At 35.7% G+C, this 17564-nt stretch overlaps 1 protein-coding gene and 1 long non-coding RNA gene across 5 annotated transcripts in view; one reads left to right on the top strand and one right to left on the bottom strand.

The window, feature by feature from the left end:
* Window positions 1-17564, top strand: part of LOC106974863 (uncharacterized) — a 342416-nt gene that overhangs the window by 32541 nt on the left and 292311 nt on the right. The window lies entirely within an intron of this gene.
* The window catches only part of GPR149 (G protein-coupled receptor 149), a 68403-nt gene that overhangs the window by 22809 nt on the left and 28030 nt on the right, over window positions 1-17564 (bottom strand). Inside the window, exon 1 of one of the 2 annotated variants that reach the window (XR_008297915.1) lies at window positions 10421-10540. The exons of the other annotated variant lie outside the window; for it this stretch is intronic. The gene's annotated coding sequence lies outside the window, so the exon portion shown is untranslated. Of the gene's footprint in view, window positions 1-10420; window positions 10541-17564 lie in introns of those variants that run through there. 2 annotated transcript variants of the gene reach the window in all.

Here is a 17564-nt window from a genome sequence, read left to right as displayed (position 1 = left end):
CAGAGCCTGGAGCCTGCTTCAGATTTTGTGTCACCTTCTGTCTCTGTCTCTCCCCTGCACTCTCTCTCTCTCTCTCTCTCAAAATTAGACATTAAAAAAAAAGAGAGAGGTACCTGGGTGGCTCAGTTGTTTAAGCCCCTGACTCTTGGTTTTTGGCTCAGGTCATGATCTCAAGGTTCATGAGTTCCAGTCGCACATCAGTCTCTGTGGAGCCTGCTTGGGATTCTCTCTCTTCTCTTTCTTGTGTTCTCTCTCTCTCTCTCTCTCTCAAATAAATAAACTTTAAAATAAAATAAATACAAAGAAATCACAGCAGGAATTATAAGGCTTATTTAGAGACGTACCATTGGAGAAACATTAGATGTGAGATCACTCAATAACACAAATTACTGGATAATCTCCTCTAAGAGGGATTTGTGCTCTTTGTGGTGGGAAAAAAAACAGCATGGCATAAACAAGGAAGTAAAATTATTAATACTTAGATATGACTTGAGCAAAAATTTCAAGATGAGGTTGAGGAGAAATGAAGCCACAGGAACCAAACACTTAAGCCACATTAAGGATTTTCAACCCTGATCTGAATGAGAAAGGAATCACCAGAGTGTTCTCAGAGGGATTTGACATGATGCAAATTACATTTTTGCATATTTATTCTGGACTATGGTCAGTTAAACAGATTGGAAGGGTCCAAACCCAGAGTCAGGAGGACCAGTAAAGAGGCCATTAAGAGAGAGTGATGATTTAAATTAAGAAAGAGACAATAGCTATGGTGAGACATGGGAATAGCAAGACATATTTAGGATGTAGGATTTGGTGAATGATTTGATATGAGTTGTGACACAGAAAGGGAGTCAAGGATATTGGCCAAGTGTCTGACTTGGGCAACTGGATGGGTGATGGTGTTATTTCCAGAGAGAGGGCACAAAGAAGAGAAGCAAGTTTGGAGGGATGGGGATGGGGGATGGGGTCAGGAGATCAGAAGTACAGTGTTGGAAAGCTGAAATTGAGGTGTTTCTGGTGTGTCCATCTAGAGAAACTCAGCAGGAGGTTGCATATTGGGGCCTGGGGCTCAGGAGAGATTTGACCTGGAATATATATTTGAGTATATATTTGAGATGAAATTGAATCAAGAGTGTGTGAAATGACAAGAGGATCCTGGGAAGCATGAACATTTAAGGAATGGGCAGAGATAGAGGAGATCATAAAGGAGTCCAGGGAGTGAGCCACAGTGGTAGGAGAATAATCAGAAATGTAAAATGTAATCAAAATCAAGGAAAGAGTAGAAGAGAGATACAACAGTGTCAGATGTTACTAAGCTGTCAGATGGGATAAGGACTGAAAAGTTCACTGATGCCTGAAAAGGTAGGGAATACAAAATGGAGAATCAAGCCATTACAAATGGAATCAGTGCAAAGACACACATATAAGCCCTTTCCTCTCAGAGCCCAATGCAAGGACGGTGGTGGATGAAACCCACATTGAAAAAAAAAAGCCCTTGGGAAATTTTGAAAGAAGCCCCTGAACCTTTAACACTGATTGCCAAATGTTTTGATCAAATAGCCTGGGTTTTATCTGACAGTTTCAGTTTGAAAAATCTTTTCTTGTTATACATGTTTATTTTTGTCAGAAGTGGCAATCAAATTTTTTGTTACTGTTCAAGGAAACATGGTCACGGTATATTTTAGAAATAGATGTGACAAGAACAGAGATAACAGTTCATCCTGCCTCTTACCTTCTTGTATACCAAAGGCCTAAAGAGAACATACATGGCTTTTTTCCAGAATTCCGTATCCTTTCCTGCTTCCCTCAGGACTCCTTTTTTTCAGGCATCTTCAGCTCTTCTGAACCAATATGATATGTGGGATTTTAGGTAACAATAATATGCCATGAAAAGAGGTAAATGTCTATTCATTGCTACAGTCTCAGCACCTAAGACACTGCCTGCCCTTTAGTGGGCCCTAAATAAATATTTATCAAATGAATGAATAAAAAGAAAATGGAGGAAGCAATTTCAATCTTTATGTCTAATAAAAGAGTGAGGAAAAAAAAGAAAAAAAATGCCATAGAAACTGTCCTAATTAGAGTTTTTGCCTGATCAATTTAAAAATACTATGAGCTCTTTGAGAGCTTGACCACATATCTAAAGTAGCTCACACAAGTCTTAACTTTCTCCAAGAGTCCTCAAATGGCAAGTGTTGGGGGCAAGGACTCTAGTGCCTCACAATACTCAGAAATAGAGGGGTGTTCCCAACTCAAACCAGGTTTGGTCAAATATCACAGGAGAGGAACACAGACATATCGAATTTGTTTGAATTAGTGTATATAGCTCAGGGGCATGTTTTGGTAAAAAACTATTCTTGGAAAATCTAAGGAAAGATTGAAAAGCAGTTGGCTGTTGGTTGGTTTCTTGCTTTTGTGATACCATCATTAGAGATACAGGTTTAAATCCTCAGACAAACTCTTGGAATGAGCTGAGCAAACTTACTGGCACTTGCAATAACCCACCCATCCTTTCTAACAGAATGCTATTGCAGAGACACTTAATAGCCTTGTTCTCTCTGGCTAGCCTTCCAAGGCTACATGAGATGTGATACAGTTTGAAGATAAATTTTTAGAACTAGCTGTATAGCAGCTTTTGATAGTGGTTTGTTTCTAGAAATTCTAATATCCTGTGCTCCTTAGGAAATATTCAATATGAAATTTTAATCCAAATGTCCACCCAAGAGTCACATTTTAATATTGCTTGCTTCCTGTCCTTTTCCTAGTAGGAGTACATTATGTGTTAATATGCAATTTTATTTGTGTTAAGTAGGAAACATTACCTTAAAAAAACTTAAATGATTTGAGAACATTTTGTCCTCAATAGTTCCAGGCCAAAATATGGCATTGTGCAAATATTGTATTTTTTCAAATGACTTCCATCTTTTTAAAAGTTTTTCCTCCCCACTGAACTCTATTCAGTGCTATCATCAAGACTCACTACGGGACGTCTTTGTCAGTATTAAATCTGTATAAATTCCTGTGCAAAATACCTTTAGGCTATTTTGTCAACTTGAAACTAGGATGTTATTTTCACCAGAGGACTAGATGTGCCAGAACGTTAATTTTTAAAATGCTGAACAGATCTTAATCCAAAAGTTAACATGGATCAAGATCTGTTCAGCATTTTAAAATGGGTGATGCACATTAAGGAAAGAAGTTTTGGGGATGAGCGCTGAGTGTCATATGTTAAGAGATGAATCACTCACTGGGTTCTGCTCCTGAAGCCAAGACTATACTGTATGTTAAGTAATTTGAATTTAAATTAAAAATATATTTAAAAAATAAAATGCTAAACAGATCTTAATCCAAAACTTAACATGAATCAAATCACATTTTTCTCACATACGGGCAGTCAGATTAAACAAAAATTGTAAAAATGAGCTATGATGAATTTGGTGTATATTCATATATCTGACTATGTTAAGTATAAAACATTACTGTTTTTATCTTTTGCTTTTTAATTAATTCAGCTTTTAGTTGCTGGAAGAAGCATTTCTTATAAACCCTTACTGGTATTCTCATTGTTTTTAAAGAAGTTATATAGTTAGGGCTTCAGTTTTCTTAGAGACTCATTTCCTGTTACAAAGTTTCTAAAAATGCATCTCTCTGTTCAAATTGTTCCTCCTTATATATATTATACATGTCAGAATGAAGCAATGTGTATAAAGAAATTAGTTATTGGGGTAAAATTCAAAATTCTACCAGGAAGTAAAATAAACACTTTTTAAGTATGTGTATGTCTGTGTCTTCTTATTCATTTTGTCTATGTGTGTTTTTAATAACTTTTCCCAATTACTAACACCAAACAAACGTTATGTTGGAGAAATGAATATCAAATTCATATAATGTCTCTACATATTTCATGGTTTGTCTTAGGGAAGCTGGAGGGAAGGAGTAGTATACACCAAACAGGGCATTCCTGTTTTAAACAACTATATCTACTTTGTCAAAGATTAGTGGGTGCATTTTTGGGTTCTCTATTCTGTTACATTGATCTCTGTGTCTATGTCTGTGCCAGTACCATACTGCCTTGATGATTACAGTTTTGTAATACACCTTGAAGTCCTGAGTTGTGATGCCTCGACCTTTGGTTTTCTTTTTCAACATTACTTTGGCTATTTGGAGTCTTTTCTGGTTCCATACAAATTTTAGAATTGTTTGTTCAGGCTTTGTGAAAAATGCTGGTGCTATTTTGATAGAGATTGCATTGAATGTGTAGATTGCTTTGGGTAGTATAGACATTTTAACAATATTTGTTCTTCCAATCTATGTGCATGGAAATGGATCCACAAATGTATGGCGAACTAGTCTTCGACAAGGCAGGAAAGAATATCCAATGGAAAAAAGACAGTCTCTTCAACAAATGGTGTTGGAAACCTGGACAGCAACGTGCAGAAGAATGAAACTGGACCACTTTTGTCTACCATACACAAAAATAAATCCAATATGGATAAAAGACCTAAATATAAGACAGCTAATCAAAATCCTAGAGGAAAAAATAGTGAGCAACCTCTTACAGTTTCTTATTAGACATGTCTCTAGAAGCAAAGGAAACAAGCAAAAATGAACTACTGGAACCTCATCACTTTAAAAAGCTTCTTCACAGGGAAGGAAACAAAACTAAAAGGCAACTAACAAAATGGGAGAAAATATTTGCAAATGACATATCGAATAAAGGATTAGTATCCAAAAACTATAAAGAAGTTCTCAAACTCAACACCCAAAAAACAAATAATTCAGTTTAGAAATAGAAGACATGAATAGACACTTTTGCAAAGAAGACATCCAAATGGCTAACAGACACATGAAAAGATGCTCAACATCACTCATCATCAGGGAAATACAAATCAAAACCACAATGAGATACCACCTCATACCTGTCAAAATGACTAAAATGAACAACTCAGGAAACAAAAGATGGTGAGGATGTGGAGAAAGGGGAACTCTTTTATACTATGGGTGAGAATGCAAAATGGTGCAGCCACTCTGGAAAACAGTATGGAGTTTCCTCAAAAAGTTAAAAGTAGAACTACGCTACGATCCAGGAATTGCACTACTGGCATTTTATCCAAGGGATATAGAAACATTGATTTGAAGGGGCACACGCACCTCAATGTTTATGGTAGCACTATCAACAATAGCCAAATTATGGAGAGAGCCCAAATGTCCATCAACTGATGAATGGATAAAGAAGATGTGGGGTGTGTGTGTGTGTGTGTGTGTGTGTAATGGAATATTACTGGGTGATCAAAAAGAATGAAATCTTGCCATTTGCAACACTGGATGAAACTAGAGTATACTATGCTCAGCAAAATAAGTCAATCAGAGAAAGATAAATATATTTCACTCATATGTGGATTTTAAAAACAAAACAGATGAACATAGGGGAAGGAAGGAGAAATAAAATAAGATAAAAACAGAGAGGCAGGCAAACCTAGGAGACTCTTAAATATAGAGAACAAACTGAGGGGTACTGGAGGGGAGGCGGATGGTGGAAGAGATGGGTTAAATGGGTGATGGGCATTAAAGAAGGCACTTGTTGGGATGAGCACTGGGTGTTAATCAGTGAATTCTACTTCTGAAACCAACACTACATTATATGTTAGCTAACTTGAATTTAAATTTTAAAAAACATAAAAAAATAAAATCACATCAGTAAGAAATCACACATAAAACAGGTATATCTAAAAATATACAAGGCAACAGACTCCAGTACTAAAAATGGAAGATAATATGCAAAACACTCTCTCTCTTGCAGTGCTTCTGAGAAACTGTTCAGATCAGTGGTTAAAAGTTGAGCTTAGAGATCAGGGGTGCCTGGGTGGCTCAGTCGGTTAAGCATCTGCCTTTGGCTCAGGTCATGATCTCACAGTTCATGGGTGTGAGCCCCGCATTGGGCTCTGTACTGACAGTTCAGAGCCTGGAGCCTGCTTTGGATTCTGTGTCTCCCTCTCTCTCTGCCCCTTGCCCGCTTGTGCTCTGTCTCTCTCAAAAATAAATAAACATTAGAAATAATATCTATGGGGCGCCTGGGTGGCGCAGTCGGTTGAGCGTCCGACTTTGGCCAGGTCACGATCTCGCGGTCCGTGAGTTCGAGCCCCGCGTCGGGCTCTGGGCTGATGGCTCAGAGCCTGGAGCATGTTTCCGATTCTGTGTCTCCCTCTCTCTCTGCCCCTCCCCCATTCATGCTCTGTCTCTCTGTCCCAAAAAATAAACGTTGAAAAAAAAATTAAAAAAAAAAGAAATAATATCTTAGCTCTACCACATAGATATAGGTAACCTTGGGCAATTTATCCTTGCCTCAGTTTCCTTTAACATAATATAGGGATAACAATAATGTCTGTTTTATAGGGTTATTTTGAGAATTACATGAAATAAAGCAAGAAGTAAATAAAACAGATGCATATTCAGAAGAGTGTATGTTTCAAGAAACATTATTGGAAGCTCTAAGCATTGGTAGTCCTGCATTAAAAAAAAGACATCAGAAGATAAGAATCAGTAAAATACATAGGGTAATTGGCGGTGATAAATTGTGGCAGGTATTTAGAAAGTAAAAAGTTGTGACTTGGCAATGGAACATATTTAAAGTGAGTGGGAAAAAATGCATTGTATCATTACTTACTTAATATTTGATAGTAGGGCCCATGAACAGGAATAAAGTATTAAAAGAAAAGAGATTTTAGGTGAAGCATGTTTTGGCTTTAAATTTATAAAGCGTATCTGTAAGCCAGCATGAGCAGTATTCTCTGGGCTGGAATATCTTCATGCTGTGCTCTGCAATTATTTTTCTTTTTACAAACAGTTTTATTAAGGTATAATTTACATACTGCTAAATTCACTCACTGTAAATGTACAATGTAATGATTTCTAGTCAATTTATAGAATTATGCAACCATCACCACAATCCTGTCTCAGAACATTTCCATCACCCCCCTGACAAAAAGTTTCCTCATGCCCATTTGTAGTTAATCCTTGTTTTGGCTTCCAGCCCCTGTAAACCATTATTCTACTTTCTGTCTATATAGGTTTAAATCTTATGGACATTCCATGTGGAAGGACAGAATATGTATGTAGTCTTTTGAGTCTGGCTTCTCTCACTTTGCATAATGTTTTTGAAGTTTTTTCATATGGTAGTATGTATTGGTAGTTCACTCATTTTATTGCTGAATAGAATCCTGTTGTATGGGTATACCATGTCTTTAATCCATTCTCTACTCGGAGACATTTGGATTGCTTGTAGTTTTTGGCTATTATGAATAGTGCTGCTGTAAACATTCATGTACATGTCTTTGTATGAATGTGTGTTTTCATTTTCTTGTGTATAATACTAGGAGTGAAATTGCTGTGCTATATAAGCTTATGTTTAACTTTTTTGGAAATCACCAAAGTTTTTTCCAAAGTGGGCATATAATTTTGCATTGGCACTAGCAGTGTATGAATGTTGAAATTTCTTTGTATCCTTTTCAACTCTTATTACTGTCTATCTTTTTAAGTGTAGCTATTCTAGTGCATGTGTTTTGGTATCTCATTATGGTTTTAATTTGTGTTTCTCCAGTTCTCTTGAGGATTTTTTCATGTGCTTATTAACTATTCTCTATCTTCTTTGGTTAACTGTCTATTCAAATGTTATGCTTCTTTTAAAAATTGGGTTGGTTTTCTTCTTGTAATTGTTTGTAAGTATTCTTTACATATTGTGGATACAAATCCTTTATCAGAAGTATGATTTGCAAATATTTTTTTCCCAGTCTGTGGCTTATTTATAAATTTTCTTAATAGCATCTTTTGGAGCACAACAGTTACTTATGAATCTACTTTTTAAATCAAAGCTATTTATTTATTTACTTTGATGTTCACTTTTATCAATTTATTCTTTTATGAATTCTACTTTGGTGTAACATCTAAGAACTCTTTGTTTAACCCAAGGTCATAAATATTTTTTTCCTGAGGTTTCTTCTGAAGTTTTGTGGCGTTAGTTGTTGCCTTTATAACTTTGATCTATTTGAGTTAACTTTCATGTATGATCTGAAGTAAGGTCTAATCTCTCCTTCTTCCTCTTTTTTTTTTTTTTTGCATATCAATATCTAATTATGAGCACCATTTTTTGAAAATTCTGTATCTTTTACCTATGGAATTGTTTGGTCTCCTTGTCAAAAATCAATTGCTCACTAATGTAATTTTTTTCCTGGACTCTCAATTCTGTTTCATTTTTCTACTCTCATTATGTCAGCACCAAACCATTTGAATATTGTGTGTTTATAGTAAGTTTTGAAATCAGGTAGTGCAAGACCTCCAACTTTGTTGTTCTTCCTTTTGTGCTGCTATTTATAGCACTGATTAAAAAAGTATAAGATTTAACACAAAATCAATTCTGGGGTGGTGTGTGTGCGCACGCATGTACGTGTGTGTTTTCTGTTTAGTTTTTGGTAGAAAAACAGCAACAACAAAAAAAGACAAAAATAAAACACTCCTCAACCCTCCTCTGTTTTCTAGAAAATAAAGGTTAGGCACAAATGGTAAATGAATATGCATGTTTTTGTTTGACATTTATATAGTTGACATTAGTTAGCTCTTTTTTACTGACATCTCTGAGTAAGTGTATGTGTTTTCCTATTCATGAAACTTGTAAGCATCAATGGTGTGCAGTTTCTGGGGAACTGAACTTTTGTTCAGTCTACTTCCAGGGAGTTAACTGCATGCATTATATTGTGCTTCAGAAACCGTGTAATTAATTAATTGCAAAATTATTTTTTGGTGGAAAGATATTTCTACTGTTTGAACAGATGCCCATTTCCCCAAAACCCTTCTGTTGTCACAGTCATTTAATGCAAATAAGGAACAAAAGAAAATTAGGTTAAGTAAACAGGAAATGTCCTTTTTGCAAGGGAACTGCTTTTATACTATTTATTCCTACATTTATGTGATTACACTAAATTACTTATTTATGTGATTTATAGAAATAAAGCAATATTAATGTTAATGAATACAATTAAATAATATTGATATTAATAAAACCATATATTAAAAAGATAATGTACATCCTAAGTCTATTGCAGTGTTATTTATAATAGCCAAGATATGAAAGCAACCCAATTGTCTATCCATAGATGAATAGATAAAGAAATAGATACACACACACACACACACACACACACACACACACACTGGAATATTACTCAGCCATAAAAATGACTGAAACCTTTCCATTTGCAACAACATGGATGGACCTGGAGAGTATAATGCTACCTGAAATAAGTCAGTCAGAGAAAGAGATGTTGATAACCATATGATTTTACTCAGATGTGGAATTTAAAAAACAAATAAAGAAAAAAAGAGATGAAAGAGAAAATAGACTCTTAAACACAGAGAACAAACTGGTGGTTACCAGAGAGGAGGCGAGTGAGAGAATAGGTGAAAAAGATATAAAGTCATTATATTTGGAACACTGAGAAATGTATAGAATTAAATTATATTGTATAGCCGAAACTAATATAACACTATATGTTAATAAAACAAAAACAAAACCAATATTATTTCATCTAAGTCTCCATTAAAACTCCCTTTTACGTAAAAAATTATTAAAATATTATTATGATACATTCTTTGACTTAATTATTATGCTGTCCTCCTGCCTCTCACACCAGTATATACATTCAGTATGCCATGGTTAGCTTACTGATAAGAGATCAAATATAAACATAATGCTTCTCTCATAATATGGAAATATTAAGGCATGAATAGCAAGATAACTCAAAAAGGTAGTGATTTTATTATCTAGACGGCTGTCTTCATTATTATCAGATTTGTTCAAAGAACCGAGACAAATCTATTTGCTCAATCTTCTTGAGGCACTTTGTGATTGTCTTTGTACTTTAACTAAAATTGTAGATAATAGCTCATTAAAGATTAAAATAGAAATAAACATTTATACTGATGAGAATCATGCAGGTCCTACTATGGCTGAGAAAAATAGAGGTCACTCTTTCATCGTGTGTTTCAGCAAATAGGCTCTTCTATTCTGCAAATATCCCTTTAATGCCTCCCCAGATCAATTTCTCTTCTTCCTATCCTTCTTTTAGAAATGAACATGTTTTGATTTTAATATTCTGAATTACTAATTACATAAATTAATTATTTCAAGGTCAAAATTGTTGTACCTAAGTAAGTTAAATCCAAACTGCTAATATCCAATTCTGTAATAGAATTTAAGTGTTAGATTATTCATATAGAGTTTTTTTTTTAAAATCCATTAGCTTAACCACCTGCTATTAGTCTTTGTATCCAAATAAGTCCCAAGCAAACCTAAACCCAACATCTTCTGAGCTAAATCAATGTCAGATACAGGATTTTAAAAGCAGGAACATTAAAGCCAATGACTAACCTCTGGGGCAGAAAAAGTGGGAAGAAAATTCCTACAGTTGTATTTTTTGGGTCTGGCAGATACTTTGCTCTAAACCAGTGTTTTCCAAGTCTAGATATTCATCAGAATCTCTTCGGAAAACTTTTAAAACGCAAATACCAGGATTCCACACTGAGAAATTTTGATTATTAGGTAATTATTAGAAATTTTGATTGTTAGATTTTGATCATTAGGTAATTCTAATGGACAGTCAGGTTTAAGGACCATTGCTCTAAATAAAACCTCAGAAAGGCAGCTAAGTGTGTATCCTGACTGATGCAAGTGAGATTTTTTTTTTAATGGACTAAAATATAGTGAATACAATATGGGTTTCCTTGGGAGAAGGTTTTTACATAATCAAGGTGCATTCACTGGACCTCAGTACCTTTTGCCATTCATGTGACCTTATCTGTTCCATTCACATTGCCGTGATCATCATATACTTGCTTTTCACATGACTTTTCAGATCAGCAACCACTGTATCATTTAGATTTGAGAAATTGAATTTTTCAGCTAGTATTTTTCTTGAATGTCAACAAAATAAGTTTTTACTATTTGAATTGCTATATTTTCAAGTTAATTCAGTTCTGTTGGTCTCCAAATACTTAGGATTTAGTTTTTCTTATAACTAATAATTATTTTGAAATGTTCCCTACCATACCATAAATGTCTAATTGCTTTAAGATATTGAACATAAAGTCATTATATTTGGTGGTAGCGGGGGTGAGGAGCAAGATAAAACAGACTCTAAGGTGTGTGGAATTGGAGAAAATAAGATAATGATTTGAAGTCCACTTATGCAAGAGCAGTGAAGTCATATGTTAAGTCATAACACTCAAAATTGGATTTCATGATACTCTTTTTCTGGTAAGAGAGTTACTATTTTTATGTATTTTTGTTTTTATTTTTTAAGTTTTTATTTGAATTCCAGATAGTTACACTTTTTTTTAAAAAAGATGTGATTACTTCCTAGCACAAACCTTTTAGAAATGTACATTTGTCTTTACAAGGGAGGAAGGGGAAATACTGTTTTCAACCTAAATGAATCAAATTGATGTTAAAATTGCCTATTTTGCTGCCCAGCTACTTCTATCATACTCCAAACAATAAGAAATCTTCTAACAGGGGTTACTCTGCTAAAAGGTAGTAAGATATTTTTTCAACATAAGGAGTTAATATATTTCCCTGTGGATTTTCAAGGTTTCTTATAATTCTTGTATTATTATGAGAGACAAGGAAACATTTAAGAATGGGGTGTTGGAAAGAAAAAGAAGACAAGCTTCTGGCTCTTTTGTATCTTGAGATTTGTCATTAAAGCTGAGCAAGAGAGAGTGGGAAGAGTTGAATCTCTAATATATGGCTCCATTTGGGTAAGATAAGACAGTCAGCAATGGCATTTCAGTCATAGGTAAGACCCAGCTAACTTCAGGAAGCAGCAGTGTCCAGTCAGCACCAGTGGCCATATGTAGTAGAGCTTAGCCAGGGGTGGGTAGAGAAGAAAATACTCTGAAATCCAGGAAGACTGACAATTGGTATAGGAAGCCTGTCTATGGAAGCACAGACACAGCACCCAGAGAGCTCGATATCCCTTTGCCAAAAATCATGTTGCAGAAAGCCAATTTATTAAAAGATCAATTTTTCAAATGACAGTTTCATGAAATTTATCAATTATCAAGTTCTTATACTAAGAAATAGTTCTCTTGAATATATTCAATTAATAAATTTTACTCTATATTTTAAATAATGTTTAACTTATTAGATGCTGAGGGTCATATGGGTCATTAAGTTTTCTTATGAGTATGTTCTTAAAGAACAGTTTCATAAGTAGAATATTCATACTTAATGTATTCAAGAAGAATATATTCTTGATCATATTTGAGTAAGGCATTTTCTTGAATATAGTCTCAATATGAATATCTCCAAATTCATTTAATATATTCAAAAAGAATATTCCTTAAAACAAATTGTTGATATATTGATAAATTTATTAAATTCAGTGAATTAGCCATTCAGAAAATTGCTTCTTCAGGGAATTGATTTTTGGCAAGTCGCTCTGTCTCCTACGTGAGCTGGAATTGAGAGGTAGGATTAGGGCTGAAATACGGGTATCAAGATCTGGAAAGAGTAGAAAATGACTCTAGTTTCGATTGTAGCGAGGGTAACTCAGGACACAGTGCCCATGCCCTGTGTCTGGGACCAGCCTGCAGGAAAAGGGATACTATAATAAGCCTGGATGAATGGAGGCATTTATAGCCTACTAAAACCCAGATTGCTCTGAAAATAAATAGTGAGGCTGGATTTGCAGAAGATGAAATGAGTTGACCCAGCTGTGAGAGAGCAGGGGAAGGTGGAAGCTCAGAAAACAGGCCTGGGGCTGAGAAATTCCACTGAGTAGGCCACATTTACACCATCTCAGACTGCACACTATCATCTCTGCTTCCTCTAACTCATGGGCTGTCCCAAGATCGGAGATAATGCAAGTACTCTTGGCTGAAGAACCTGCTTCTATACAGATTTCTTTCCCTGAAAGGAAGCAGTATTTTCAGTTCTTATTTTGTTTCAGTCCCTGGCAGTGAATATGGAGCACAGTGCCAGGCACACTAAAGTAGGTTAAAAAAAAAAAAAGCTTGTTGATACAGTAATTTGTGGACTCTTGAAAACTCTTGTCAAGTGATTTGACGCTTTCCCATGACAAAGTTCTGATTTATGTTTTGTATGGCAAATTCTCTGGTACTCAGAATCCCATATTCCACAGGCATATGCTTGAGAAACAGGTGCTACAGTTAGGCTTTGACCTTTAAGGAGGAAATGAAGTTACCATGGCCTCTGTACTTTGCTGAAAATTCAGAGGAGGTTTAGAAATTCTTGAAGATTAAAAAGCTCCAGGCACTTCCCTAAAGCCTTACGTGAGATTTTATTTCTTTTTTTTAATTTAATTTAATTTTGTTTAAACATTTATTTATTTTTGAGAGAGAGAGACAGAGAGAGAGAGAGCAAGCGGAGGAGGGACAGAGAGAGGAGACACAGAATCTGAAGCAGTCTCCAGGCTCTGAGCTGTCAGCACAGAGCCAGACATGGGGCTTGAAGCCATGAATTATGAGATCATGATCTTAGCCAAAGTTGAATGTTTAACCAACTGAGCCATCCAGGCACCCCAGGTGAGAGTTTATTTCCATAAACTACACTTGAAAGAAGCAGAGTTATCAATCGCTACTACTAGTAAAGTAAAGGTGTAGCCATTTTCTCATGTAGAAACATTTCTAGGCTCTAATTACATAGAACAATCAGTAACACCTCAAACATAAAAATAATTATTCAAAGCCAAAATCTGTTTGCCTCCTCAATACTGCCTTAGGGTGCATAGCTTTGTAGTAGATATAGACCAGTTCAATAAGAAATACCAACTGAGACCATTACATAGTTGCTGTGGAAGCCCAAAAGTTGTACTTACATAACTAGAATAGGGAAAACCCTACTACTCTGGAGAGAATTTTTTTAAGTGAGATCTGGGGACTCTGCAATATATGAAAGAATTATAGACTATAGCATTTTAGGGCTGGAAAATACTGAGGTTACCTGAGTTCCAATCTTAAGTTTTTTCTCAAATGTCTCATATTTCAGATAAGAAAACAAGGGCAAAGAGCCTGCCCAAAGTCACATAATCGTCCCAGAACCAGAGCTAGAAACCAAATTCTGCCAAGCAATAAGAAATCTATCCAAGGTTCTGGGCTTATGTGCTTTTATGTATGATTACTCTCATGGTAGAGCTAAGATAAGATAGATTCCATGGTTGGAATTGCATCATCAGGATGATGACTTTTTTGGGCTATAGAATAATTATGAAATAATTATTAGTTCTTCTCATAGACAGAAAATGGTGAAATATGAGCTATTACTGACTCCTTTTCACCTTTTCTCCTGCCAACTTCTGTGAACTTCCCCCAAATGGACATGCAAATAGACTACAGTTTTGAATACATATTATCTGTTTTATGAGTGTGGTTGTATGCATGCTTGTGTGCTTGTGTTTTGAAAAATACTGTTTCTTTTTTTTTTAATGTTTATTTTTGAGAGAGAGAGAAAGAGAGAGAGAGACAGAGTGTGAGCGAGGGAGGGGCAGAGTGAGAAGGAGACACAGAATCTGAAGCAAGCTGCAGGCCCTGAGCTGTGTCAGCACAGTGCCCGATGAGGGGCTCAAACCCATGAACCACAAGACCATGACCTGAGCTTAAGTCGAACATTAACCAACTGAGCCACCCAGGCACCCCCGAAAAATACTGTTTCTTAAAGGATATAAGTGTGCAGTGCATATCTGAGCTATGGGTTATGTAGGGGTCATTCTGTGTCTGGGGACTGGTGTTTGCTGAAAAGAAACTTGCAATATGGCAGGGGGAAAGGATGATGAATCTGAAGGCTATTTCACTTGGTTATTATAACCACTCCCTGGGAACCGTTTGGAGATAGAAAATCCAGCGTAGACATTCATATTTTTCATACTGGTGCTGAGTAGTAAGAAGCTTAAAACTCAGAAGAGGAACTCTTACATAGGCAGGAAATTATTTATAAAGTTTCAGTAAACCAGTCAGTGTCCTTTTTGTGAATTACTTCCTTGTCCTCTCACAGATAGTAGGGGGAGTGAGTAGGGCAAGAAGAAAGGTAAAAGTGAGTCCTAGAATCTGACATTCTGGGTAGAGTATTGACTAGGCTTTTTATCAGCTGCATGATTTGGAGGGAGCTCTTGTTTTGTTTGTCTGTTTACCATCAAATCTAGTATATACATTCTCCCCTTAGGAACTGGTTGAGAGACAAGCATAAATCTAAAGACCTCCAGTGCATCTCCAAGGCAATATCTGTCACAATTTCTGTAACTTTCTGACTCTGGTGCATATAAGCAGAATGACTAATGGCTCATAACAAATATTAGTTGAATGAATTCATGAATACATACATATTTAATTAACAACAAACACCTAGTATTTGAAAGATGCTTCATACTTTTAGCTTGTTTCACCTCAATACCTTTGGCTGTAAGTATTTTTATCCCCCTTTCCAGTTGAGAGTATTTAGGGTCCAAAAGAGGTTGAACAATAGTTATGGATCAGAACTAGAAAGTACCAGTTTTGAAGTACATGGCTCTGACTCCAGAGATCCACATTGTAACTTACACAACTACAAAGAGCTAGATGTCATTCCTGAAGATGCAGGGATACCTGTTTATCTTTGTTTGCAACCCTATAGGCTAAGCATGACAAATTCCCACCAAAATGATTCATATCTAACCTCAAAGGAATACTCTACTGTGAGAGGAGGATGGTGCAGTCTCATGGTGCAACTCCATAATCATAGGAAAGGGCTATTTGTATAGATGTGTTAAGACATTAGAGTTCCACAGTGGAGCCTATACTCATCTCTCCGACTACACAAGAAGCCTTTTGTAGTGTAAACCAATTCCTTAAGGCAATGTGCGTCATTCCTTATGGGAGACCACCTCTCACTCTTTGATTCCAACTGGGGCTTGCCTTAGAGAGACACTGCATTCTAGATGGGCAAGATATCCCTGTGAAAGATGTTGCTGAAGAAAACACAGGATTAGGGACAAAAAAGAAACATGGCCACTGCCAATTTAATCCTCATTGACATGACACTAAGATTTAGTTATTTAAAAAACATTAATTTGTAATTTTTTCTGCAGAGGCATTTCCAATTAATAAAGCTGGGGATGTCTGAACAAGAGAGTCAGTATTTTAAAAATATTATAATTATGTATTTCCCTCTTATTCATATGGGAAAAATTCAGCTTTTCTCTCTTGGAAGAAGGAGTTGAAGTGTATTTTTCTCTTTTTTTCCTTTAAAAGAAATATCCAAGACAATCTCAGGATTATGCTATCCACATGTTAAGTTTTAAAATGTGTAACTGTATATATATATAAGCAATACCTATCACTGCAATTTTCAAACAGAAATTTTATACCAAAATGTAATGTGGAAAGTTCCTGGACTTCTCATGCCTCTGTGTGTTGGAATGTACTCTCTTCCTCCACCCCTTCTGCAGGGTGGACTGTTATTCCTTTCAAGGCTCACAGTGAAAGTTGTGATGATTTCCACTCTCCCTTTGGCAGAATTAGCTGTGACTATAGCACTTTTGGACAAGCTGCAGTAATCAATTTTTTGAAATATTGTTATTATCTGTACCCTCCTGCCCTTCCTGATCTCTAAATAATTTGAAAGCCAGGGTTCTTATTGTCTTTGAATATTAGTACCTAAGCCCTGGGCTCAGTGAATGTTTGTTTGAGTCAATGATATAGGCACAGTCAGAGGTACCCTCACATTCTCCCCACACTACCTAACGTTGAGATGCAGGGACCTGACATGAACTCAAACCTGACTGGACCCAAGCATAGGTCAGATCTCACATCTCCTTTAATTTTGGTAGAGTAGGAGTCAGTGAGTCTAAATTATTTTTCCAGTTCAATCATCCACTATCTCTGGGTGTCTTATTAAGCTTCAAAAAGCTGTACCTTCCCCTACCTCATGGGATTAGTGGAAAATAAATAAGACCACATCTGAAGAACCAGGTTTCTTATTAGAGAGTACATTATTATCATCACATCAAGCAAGCTATCCTGAGCGCTGAAAAATCTACCCTGAGAAGAAAAAACAACCTGGAAACATTTTCATTCTGCCAGCACTGTTTTCTATTATTAAACAGTACACATCCTGTGAACCCCTATGGTATGACTCTAGAAAAATGAAGCAAAGGATAAGACAAATGTGAAAAAAATAAGCCAGAGGAGTTTTGGGGTTGTTTTTTTTTTTTTTTTTGGAGGACCACTGTTTTTTGTAACTTGCTTCAAGGTGTGCAGAGATATTTAAAATAAATAATAATTTGTTGCCTACTTCGAGTTGGAGAAAAGCACACTGATATGTGAACTGTAAACCATACACAGTATACACAGTGTCTAATAAAATCCATTAAAAATACCACTGCTTTTTCAGATTCTTTTGAAAAATCATATTTCAGTTAATCACTTATTTGGAATATCCCAATGATTCTCTGGTACCTTACATTTAAAGCACATTTGCATTTAATTTTTCTCATCTATTAAAATTAATTGTGGAAAATTTA

Source organism: Acinonyx jubatus, chromosome C2 (assembly GCF_027475565.1).
Source record: "Acinonyx jubatus isolate Ajub_Pintada_27869175 chromosome C2, VMU_Ajub_asm_v1.0, whole genome shotgun sequence".
Taxonomy (NCBI): Eukaryota; Metazoa; Chordata; class Mammalia; order Carnivora; family Felidae; genus Acinonyx; species Acinonyx jubatus.
Note: the sequence above shows the minus strand (reverse complement) of the source record. Positions and strands in the feature narration are given on the sequence as shown.